This window comes from Myotis lucifugus, unplaced genomic scaffold, assembly GCF_000147115.1.
Source record: "Myotis lucifugus unplaced genomic scaffold, Myoluc2.0 scaffold_229, whole genome shotgun sequence".
In the NCBI taxonomy this organism is placed as follows: Eukaryota; Metazoa; Chordata; class Mammalia; order Chiroptera; family Vespertilionidae; genus Myotis; species Myotis lucifugus.
The window spans coordinates 1,588,285-1,599,690 of NW_005871277.1; positions in this window are offsets into that span (position 1 = coordinate 1,588,285).

Here is an 11,406-nt window from a genome sequence, read left to right on the forward strand (position 1 = left end):
CTTTTTTTTTTTTAATATATTTTATTGATTTTTTACAGAGAGGAAGGGAGAGAGATAGAGAGTTAGAAACATCGATGAGAAACATCGATCAGCTGCCTCCTGCACATCTCCCACTGGGGATGTGCCCGCAACCCAGGTACATGCCCTTGACCGGAATCGAACCCGGGACCCTTCAGTCCGCAGGCCGACACTCTATCCACTGAGCCAAACCGGTTTCGGCGACTCTAAAGCAACTTGCAAACCTAAGCTGTCCTCTGAGCAGACTCCTCCGTGGGACGAGGAGGGCGCACGTCAAAATCTCCGGTGTCAGATTTTAAGGAGAGGCGGGAGGGGGGCGTGAGGGATTGCTCCCTCCTTTGGAAGGAGGAAGTGGTGTCTGGATGTGTTTGTCACTCCCGCACAGCCCTGGGAATCTTAGGCTTTTTAGAGTTTAGGAGAGACTCTACTTCATCAAATGCATCCCTTCCCATCCCCCCATTGTACAGATGGTGAAACTGAGGCCTCTTTTTGAGAAGAGATATGTATGAAAATGCCTCACTGACGGCTGTGAGAAGAGTATCATGCTAGAGACCTGGGCATTCAGGCACTTTTAAAGCATCATCGTGTCTTAGTTTGTGGGCAAGGCCTTTGGTGCAGATCTGCCCTGAAGGCCCCCAGCCCAGGATCTGAAGGGCCCCAGCCCAGGATCTGAAGGGCCCCCAGCCCAGGATCTGGGAGTCACTAGGGAGTTTCCAGCAGAATTCTGGCTGGGGTGGGGGTGGGGGTGGGGGGGCGGGGCTGGAGATCTTGGGGAAACCTGACACAGGGCAAAAACATGTTGTGTTTAAGTCACAAACGTCACCCTTAAAATTGTCCTGGATACAGGGGAGGTTAACTCGATATCAGGATCTAGGTGGTAGTTCCGAGTGCAACACAGCATGGCATGGCATGCCCGTGACTTTCTAGGTAAAAACCCACTTGTCTGAACGTATAAGATGAATGCACTTCCTGCAGCAAGTTACGCCTCAGTAAAAGGGTTTTTGAGAGTAAAGTCATTCATGTCTGCAGGAGTGACTTCTCCCTTCCACTGGCGCTCTGCGCAGAATCAGGGCAGGTTCTCTCTGATTCAAAAGAACATCACAGACGGATGAGGTCCTTGCAGGGTCTATCCAAGAGCCTCAGGAAGGACTGAGCCCTCCCGGGGGTCACCCAACCCTGTCCCCCAACTCAAAGGGCCTTAGATGGTTATGACACAGGATCCCATGGGCTCAGGAGTCAGACCGCCGGGACTCAAATCCCAGCTCCACCATTTCCATCAGCTCAGAGTTAGGGCTAGAATTAGTCTCTATGACCTTGGTAAGCTACTCAATTTCTCCAAAGCCTCAGCTTTCTCATCTGTGAAATGGGTAGAATAAGAATTAGCTGCTCACAGGGTTGCCGGGAGGATTAAATGAGATGCCACGTGTAAGCATTTAGCAGATGCTGGGCTCACGCACGCCACCCTTTCGTCTACAAGGGTCTCCCTGGTCTCCCCATATCCAGGCTTGCCCCCCACAACCCTCTCTCCACGAAGCAGCCCGAGGGGGCTTCCATCACAGAGTACAACCATCCAACTCCGGACTGCTCCCTCCATCCTCACCTCTGCAGCCCTCTAGAAGTCTCTCCTCCTTTTCTCTATCCTCAGTATGTTGCTTCCACTCTTGGGCGTTCCCACCTCGGCCTTCGCATGGGCTGTTCCCTCTGTTCCCGGCCACTGTGTGCACGACCCGTTCCTCCTCCTCCTCCTCCTCCTCCAGGTCTCAGCTCACCTGTCACCTCCTCAGAGAGGTCCCTCTTCACCTGCCCCCCACTTCCAGTCGGCCCCACCCCCATCCACTGTCTATTAGATGAAAATGTTTTATTTTCATGACAGTACTTCGTGCCGGTCTGAAAGCTGCCTGCCCCCTAGTCCAGGGGTCCTCAAACTTTTTAAACAGGGGGCCAGTTCACTGTCCCTCAGACCGTTGGAGGGCCGGACTATAGTTTAAAAAAAAAACTATGAACAAATTCCTATGCACACTGCACATCTCTTATTTTGAAGTAAAAAAACAAAACGGGAACAAATACAATATTTGTATTTGCATGTGGCCCTCGGGCTGTAGTTTGAGGACCCCTGCCCTAGTCGGTGTGAGCTCTATCAAGGGCAGGGGCCATGGCGGTCTTTCTCGGCTCTGTATCCCCAGCGCCCAGAGCAGTGCATACACAGGAAAGGTGCTCGTACTGTTTTTGTTGAATGAATGAATGACCATAGGCTGCTGTTATTTGTGTCATCACCACCATGGAGTTTCATGACAATCACTATTCTGATACACTATTGGTGAAGTATATTCGCATTTTTTCCCATATCGACGAAGCTTGGGAAGGGAGGGATTATCCCCATTTCACAGACATGGAAACTGAGAGATTTCTGTTAATTACACACCAAAGAGGTTTCTCCTCCCTCGGCCTTTTCTTTCCCCTTTGTCTTAAGAATTGCAGCCTGAAAATAAAGCAATCAGATGCCCGCCCCCCTCCACCCCTCCTCCTATTGTTTTGTAATTCTCTTCTGGCCCCGGGCTCTATCAAGGATTTGGCTGGTACAACTGTGACGGCCACAGGCTTCCTGTGTTTATCCTTCCACTTTGAAATCGTGGATGGAGCAATCCACTGGGCGCCAGGTCTGGGTCGGGAACTGGGTGAAGCGACGGCAGAAAGCACAGCCAGATACCTGACCCCAGGTGTCCCTGGAGCCCAGGCGCCTGGCCCCGGGAGAGGCGGAACTCAGGATTTTCTTTTCCGTGTTTCCATCATGCAGATGTTGGGTGCCCATAGAGCAAACATCTGGATGATTGAATGAGTTTCTGGCATCGGCTGTGTCTACCGGATGCTGGTGCTAAGCAGCTGGGACACATACAGGAAGGTGGGAAAGGGGGCTCCCAGCCTTGGCTGGTGGCTGGGACTAGCCAGTGAGCCCCTGGTTATGGCAGGCAATTTATTATTATTTAAAACATTTTTAAAATTGATTTAATAGAGAGGAAGGGAGAGAAGGATAGAAACATCAATGGTGAGAGAGAATCATTGATCGGCCGCCTCCTGCGTGGCCCCCACTGGGGATGGAGCCCGCGCAACCTGGACATGTGCCCTGACCGGGAATCAAACTGTGACCTCCTGGTTCATAGGTTGACGTTCAACCGCTGAGCCACGCCAGCCGGGCATGGCAGGCAATTGACAAGGCCCAGGGCACCGCCCAGGCTCCAGTGCCTGACTGGGAAGGAGTGACTGGAGATAGGTTTTCAGGCAGTGACAGGCGGCCACAGGCAGTTTCGCATCTATCACCCCATTTCATCCTCGCGGGAAACCTGAAGGGTAAACCCAACTTAATTTTAGAGATGGAGACGGTGAAGCTCAAAGGGGTCAAGTGAGTTTCCCAGAACCATACAGCTATCCACCCGTTGATTTTTGTGAGCACCTACTGTGCGCCAGTCACTGTGCTAGGCTCTGGGGGGTACAACAGCTGTTGCCATCCTTACTTTCATACATCTTTTAAGACAGGGGTCCTCAAACTACGGCCCGCGGGCCACATGCAAATACAAATATTGTATTTGTTCCCGTTTTGTTTTTTTACTTCAAAATAAGATATGTGCAGTGTGCATAGGAATTTGTTTTTTTTTTTAAACTATAGTCCGGCCCTCCAACGGTCTGAGGGACAGTGAACTGGCCCCCTGTTTAAAAAGTTTGAGGACCCCTGTTTTTTTTATATATATATATTTTATTGATTTTTTACAGAGAGGAAGGGAGAGGAATAGAGAGTTAGAAACATCGATGAGAGAGAAACATCGATCAGCTGCCTCCTGCACACCCCCCACTGGGGATGTGCCCGCAACCAAGGTACATGCCCTTGACCGGAATCGAACCCGGGACCCTTCAGTCCGCAGGCCGACGTTCTATCCACTGAGCCAAACCGGTGCTGGCTGGACCCCTGTTTTAAGGTATTAGTGTGTAGCAGAGCTGGGATTTGAACCCACCTCTGTATAGCTTTGTGGCTTCTACTTTTTCCCTTGATATCCTGCTTCCTGAGTTAGAGAAGTTAGTATACAGAACAGAGAAGAGAAAGGTTTTCTGTGTAAAGCCGTGGATCTCTCGGGAGTTGTAAGACTCACATCTCGGCGGGAGCTGCTGAATTGAGCTCGATTCTGGGAGCCAGGGTGCAGCTGTCAGCAGCTGCTCCCCATGCCCGAGTCCCCCAAATAGGAGAGTGATCCGACCCAAAGCTCCTCCCTCCTTTGAAAGAGCAGCAGGGCGGGCGATGGCGCGGCTTTACCCACAAGAACCGCACGCCAACGTGGGGTTGCAGACACCGAGGCAGGTTGAAGGAACAGACCGGGGGGTGGAGCGGTGTTCCCTGGCCCCTTTCAGGTTCCTCTGAGGGACCATTGCAGCTGTTGGAATCTGAGACGTCACCCCTTTCTGCTTCCCGAGGGTAAGCCTGGTCCCGGCCCCCTGACCACAGCACCTTCAAGGACGCAGATGGCTCTATGGAAACAGCTTGCTCGTTCTTAACATGCCAGGTGACAAGGTTCTTAGGTCGGCTGAGCTGAGGATCCCCGATGGGAAACCAGTCCCGTCAGAGGTGAGCCAGGGCGGGAACCCAGATGCCCCTACGCCCAGTCCCGTTGTTCCCCATCCATTCCCAGCAACAGCCCCGTCTTTTCCTCACAGGCTGGCTCAGACACGTCCACCCACGGAAACTTGAGAAGCAGGGAAACAGAAAACCAGCACCACTTCCAAGGCCGGGACTATAAATGAAACGAATGAAAGTCCTTCTTATCCACGCTCGTTGGACTCGCAGCTCTTTAGACCCACAGCTTGAAACACACCAAGCAAACGTCAAAAGAAACAAGAGGACTTCTTTCCATTAGGACGCATTTGGCTTCAAGTAACTGAAGCCTCCACTCCCAATGGCTGAAGCAAGGAGGAAGGTGCCTTCGTTCCCTAACAGGGACACCTGGAGTTTGGGAATTCAGCAGCTGTGCCCCAACCGGGACTCGAACCAGCGACCTTTGGGTTCATGGGCCGACTCTCAACTGCAGAGCCACAGGGGCTGGGCTGTTGTAATGTCTTTTTTTTTTTTTTCCTTTTACTGGAGCAACAAGACTGCATTTGCTTTGTTATCTCTGGGGGCCGTGCCTAAGCCAGGTCATTGATTCAGGAGGCTGCACCAATCTGCCTAGATTGTGCATTGGAGCTGCACACGGAATGCTGGCTACAGTTTGGGTGTGTGAAGAAAATGTAATTTCTTTGTCTGTAGCTGACCTGGCCTTTCCTCTCAACCCCTCCCACACCACCCTGCATTGGCAACAAAACACAGAAACCCAAACAATTAGGCGTTATCCATGGTATGGGTTGCGTGGTGTCCCCCCAAATCCATAGCCTCACGTCCGGACCCCCAGGACCTCCGATTGGGACCTGCCTTACAGAGGTCACCAGGGTACAATCCGGTCGTTAGGTTGGGTCCTAATCCAATATGACTGGTGTCCGTATAAAAAGGGGAAACGAACACAGACACGCACTGAGGAAGAGGAGGCAGAGAGACACAGGGAGGAGGGAGGCCTGAGCCAGCCTCCCCTCGAAGGAACGACCCTGCTGACACCTTGACCTTGGACTTGCAGCCTCCAGACCCGAGACAATACATTTCTGTTGTTTAAGCTCCCTCCCTCCCTTCCCCAGGTGTGTGGTATTTTGTTACAGCAGCCCCACCACGCTAATCTAACCCGTTTCACCATTTTAGTCCAAATGTCTGTTTTCCAGGTTCCTGGGTCAACACACTCACCCTCTCCAAGACACCGTGGGCCCTGCTTCTCTCCTGGTGGTTTTGGGCGCTGGAGGGTGGGGCTTGGTCTGAGGGTCTCGGGACGGGGAGGAGTCTGGAAGTGCCAGAGCCCTCTGTCCTCTCTCCCTGGTCCTGCGTGAGTGGGAAACCGTGGAAAGTGGACTTTGCTCTGGGCCTGGCTGCTCCCACAGGTAACCTGCTGCCCTGCACCCCGGCTGCCCTCTTCTCAGCGAGAATTGGGGGGAGGCACCCCAGCTTGTCTGAAGGTCACCCGTTCCCGTCCCATGACTGCCCTGGGCTTTCACCCACGTCCAGCTCCGTCACGGGATCTCTGTTACCTGAGGGGGTCACGTCCCCCTTCTGGGCCTCGACCTTCCCTTCTGATAAATAAGGTTTTGACAAGAGAGCTTATCAGACGTGAGCACATGACAAGTACCCACCTTATGCCAAGTGTGTCGATCGCACATCATCTCACTGACTCCTTCCCAAGCCCTGGGAGGCGGCCATGGCCGTGTCTTAAGGATGTGGGGGATCAGGTGTGTGTGTTTCTAGAGCCTTTTGCTCAGCCAGATGACCTCTAAGGGCCCTTTAAGCTCTGACATCCCAAGATTCCAGGGATTAGACCAGCGGTTCTCCACCTGTGGGTCACGACCCCTTTGGCGGTCGAACGACCCTTTCACAGGGGTCGCCTAAGACCATCCTGCATATCAGATATTTACATGACGATTCATAACAGTAGCAACATGACAGTTGTGAAGTAGCAACGAAAATAATTTTATGGTTGGGTCACAACATGAGGAACTGTATTTAAAGGGCCAGAAGGTTGAGAACCACTGGATTAGACGGATAAGGGCTCCAATCCTGCCTCGGCCGCTTCCTCGGCCTGTGACCTTCTGGGCAAGTTGCTTCCCCTCTCTGAGCCTCGGTTCCTTCATCTGCAAAATGGGTCCAATCACGCGCACCTTGTGGAGTTACTGAGATAACTAAATGCTACACAAACAGGCGTGGCACAGGGCAAATGTGCCTCTTTGTGCCCCTTTCCTACCCACACTCCGAATGCTGTGCGAGGAGCCAGCCAAGGGAGACCAGGTCTCTCCCCTCCCCAGCAAACCCTGCCCTCCCCACCTCCCCACTGCCCCGCGCCACCAAACTCCAGCCGCAGCAGCTGCGTTTAATTGGATTGAACTTAATAGTTTTATCGGATGCCTTTGGTTCAGGGGACGAAGAGGCCTCTGGGTAATTCGCACGTTTTTTTCCACAAACCAAATAAAGAGCTGCTAACCATAAACAAGTCCGTTTTAATTGGATTAAGGGGAGGCTGGGCTTGGGGACTTTAAACCATGGAGGAGCTGGAGCAAAAAGGGCTCTTGGAGGTTTCAGATTTTCCGCTTCTTTGGACCCCAGAGCCCTTGACACCAGGAGCTGGCTTCCTTCCAGAAGATTCCGGTTCCCAGTGCCCCAGTGGAGCAGGGGAGAGCTGTCCCTGCTCAGATTGAACTTTCGTAAACTGATAAGCGCACGGGCTCTGGAGCCAGCCAGGCTGCCTGGGTTCGAATCCCACTTCCGCCTTCTATTCCCTTTGGTCAAGTGATTTTTACCTCCCCGAGCCTCAGTTTCCCCATCTGGAAAATGCCATAGGGTTGCTGTGAGGATTAATTTAGCTCATCAAGTGTTTGGCAGAGCGCCCATGCCATGTATGCTCACATCTTCCTGGGGAGACGATGCGTGGTTTTCATGCGATTTGCAAGCTGATCTGAGAAGCCCTTTCTGCAGTCCCTTCCCAGTCTGACGATTGGCACTTCGAGGGTTTGAGACCCTCTTTCTCTTTTGTTCTGCCCCCCGCCCCCCAAATTTCCCTCCACCGGCGTCATCATAAAAGGGTCTCAGGCCATCGTTTCTTCTCCAGCACAGTCTCTCCTGGGGATGACGCTGTCACCTTGCCTCCATCAGCAGGGAGGGGCGGCAGTGGAGGCAAAAAGGAGAGGATTTCTGGAGAATCACTGAGCTGTGCGGAGTATGAGATTATTGCTTGGCAGTTGCCATGGGAACCTATAAACCAACTTTGCCGCTCAGAACCCAAAGTCATCTGGGGCTCCGGCTCCCAGCCTGCTGCCCGAGTGATGGCCTTGCCTCTCTCTCCTTTACCCTACCCCTGGGTCCTCGGCCCCACAAAGGCCAGCTGCCTTCTCCACGTTGCTTTGCCAGACCCATCCCTCCCTTCTTGGTTCTGGGCTCATGCCTCCCCCTGGGATGCAGGATGGTGTTTAGACATAGGGACTGAGGCTTGGCTGCCTGAGTTCAAAGCCCGGTTTTATCATTCCCAGCTGTGTGACACTGAGTGAGTTACTTAACCTCTCTGAGCCTTGGTTTCCCCAACTGTAAAATGGGGAGACCTAGTGTCCCCGTCTCCCAGTGATGTGATACACAGGAAGTGGCTAGCATAGCGCCCAGCGTGTAATTAGTACTCAATACCCATTAGCTGCTCTCATCCCTGTGCGTGGTTTTACATTCCCTGTTCTTCTTGGCCGTTGTCTGGGCAGGTGGATCCTTCTATCCATTCACCCCAAAGTTCGTGAGAGCTGAGAGGTTGGTGGATGGTGTTAAATGCAATCGATGTATTCATCCTTTGATTGGCTAAATATCTGCTCATCCCCTACTCTGTGCCAGGAGGTACCTGGAAATCCAGAGTTCATGCCCTGGACACACACACACACACACACACAAACACACACACACACACCCCACATGACTGAAGTGATCAGAACAATGGCCATGTCCAGAGCTGTGACGGCAGAGGTCAGAGAAGTCGCTGAATTTGGTTCTTGGGTCAGGCAGGGGCGGCTGCCTGGAAGAGGAAGAGCTGAGTCTCAAGGGGGCAGAGATATCAGCCAGAACAAAGCTGTCCAGGTGGAGGGGACACTGTGCCTAGAGTCACAGAAAAGACAAGAAATGGCACAGTTGTGCCTGTGTGCTTTGGGCAGCTGTGTGCTGGTAAATACTTAACCGGCTCTCCCCCCCCACCCCCAAAAGAACACCCCAAACCCAAACTAAAAATCCTGACTTTGTTGCATTTGCCATTTTCCCTGGTGTAAATATTCTCACTGTGGCCAATTTCAAGCTACCAATGTGATGTAACTAGGTGTGAATTGGAGAGAATATGTGCATCATTGGCTCTTGAGAGCCCGTATGAGTGGGCCACACCACACCACTCATGGGGTTTGAGGATTCAAGTGGGGGGGGAGGTATGTGGGGGTGGGGGTGGGAAGAGAAAGCCCAGTTCAGCACTACTGAGAGAACATTCCAGACAGTGAGGGGCATGACTCAAGCCTGCTTCAGCTAATGACTGGTCGCTTTTCTCTGAACGCCTTTCATATTCCTGATTCACTGATTCAGGAAGTCAACAAGCATTTCCCGAGCACCTACTATGATCATAATGCAAGGAAGGCCAGGGATGCATGGAGGATACTGACGATCCTTTGTGGGCGTCTGCTGTCCTGGTGCCTGGACACGGGCCAGTAGTTACCAACAAGGCAACTGGGAACACAACTTTGCCTCCCGCAGGCCCACAGCATCCCTCCCACCGACGCCTGGCTTTTTGGAAAACCTGCTTCAGAAGGTCTGGGATAAGGGTTGGGCATTCTCAGTTTCGGAGGCCCAGGTAACTATGGTTACAGGTTGGGTACCTGCCCCTCCCTCCAGTCCCTCATTGTAGGACACACACACGTCTTGTCCCACCAAGATCAACCATCTCTCTCACTTCTGGTGACTGTGCACTCCCCATCATTGTTTAGTAAATGACTCAGGATACACAGAAACCGTTTTGTTGGAACACACTCTATTCCATAATGACTGTTCAGTTCAATTAGCTCTCAGCGGCCTGAAAGGCAGACACGGGGCGCTCGGATGCCTCCCCACCTTCGTTTGAAATTGGATTTAAGGCGGCGGGTACTGGGGGGTGGGTGAGGGGATGAATATTTTATCGCCTCTTCCTCCTCGATGTTCCGCCTGTTTCTTCTCATTTCCTTCCATGTTTCCCCCCCTGCACGCCGGCGGATCGCAGACTGTAAATTTGAGGGGAAATTGTCAACGTGCAAACGTGATAAACAAACATGTTGCTTTCGCGAAGACGATGCGATGATCACCTAGATTTACAGCCCTCCTCGCCGCCGGTGTGTTGCATTTTGGGAGAAGCTGAGCAAGGTTTTCGGTTTTCGTGGGTTCCCTTGACCAACTTTCTGCCCTTCGCCCCCATCACCCCACTCCCCCCCGCCCCCCCAGTCACTTAAATATCAGCCTGAAAAGGGGGGGAGCAATTCGTCTCCCTGGAAGTGATGCATCTTGACAGGTGTTCTCTTTGGGGACATTATTTATAGCTGCAAAAGCGATCCTACGTGGGGCGCTTTTGTCTCCTCCCTCCCCATTTGCTGTTTCTCTAAGATTGAACGTATTTTTATTTTCCCACTGGGAAAAAGTACCAAAAAATTGATTTAAACCCCCCACCCCCCCACCCCGGCCTCTCCACATTTTCTACCCTGTTCTGTCTTCTATCTTTGGGACAGGCTCTGGGGTGTTGGTTTGAACCCAAGGGTCCTCCCCTGAGCAAATGGATCACCGTCTCTGTGCCTCTCACGCCCCTAGGGCTGCTCTTGCTCTCCCACGCTCCTCGTTACTAATTTATAGGGAGAACTGAACGCGATATTTCCGTGTCTGGCTCCACCTCTGCCCCACCCCCCACTCCCCCATGCCATTCCAACTAGATGGTGAACTCCAGGGGACAGGGAGTGACGTCAGCTCACAGCCTTTCCGCCTCCCTCCCTGCTGTCAGTCCAAGGACCTCCTCCCAGGAGCTGCCCAGGAAGAATCGTGGGGGCCTCTCAGCCTTGTCACTTCCCCCTGCCCACATCCGGTCTGTCACCAAGCCCTGTGGCTTCCTCCCTCCGCTCTCTCCATGCCGTATGCCTCTCTCTGACCCCACACCCCACCTTCCCCCCAACCTCTCCGATTTCTGGTGTCTCCACAATGCCAGGCACGGAGCTGGTCTCGGACCACGGGCCCCTCTCTGGAGGGTCACAACAGCAGTGTCATGACTGACTTCCCTGTGTCCAGGCTTGACGCCCACTCCCACCCCCACCCCCGCCCCCAGTCCTCACTGTAATAGCTAAGGGATGGGGCAGTGGAGCACATGCCTGCAGATTCTGTTGCTAAGGAAACCACTTCCTTGGTTACTGGCCTGGGTAGCATGTGTCTCACTGTGTCTGGATCCCGCTGAGTCACGCCCACTCTCCGGGAAGATGAGGAGGAGGAGGAGGAGGACTGGGGAGAGGACAATAGGGTGGTGAGGAAGGGAGGAAGGGCAGGGAGACAGGAGCTCAGAGCTCAAGGGATAGATGTAGAGATGCTTGCACAGCAGAAGCAGAGACCAAGAAAGCGATGATGATGAAATGAGGGAGAGGAAAGAGAGAGGACAAGAAAGGACAGAGGGTTATGAGCAGCTGGAGGAAATACACGAGACCACAAGAAGGGGAACTGAGAGAGGGGCAACGGGAAGGAACACGGTGAGAGAGCGGGAGGGGTGGGGA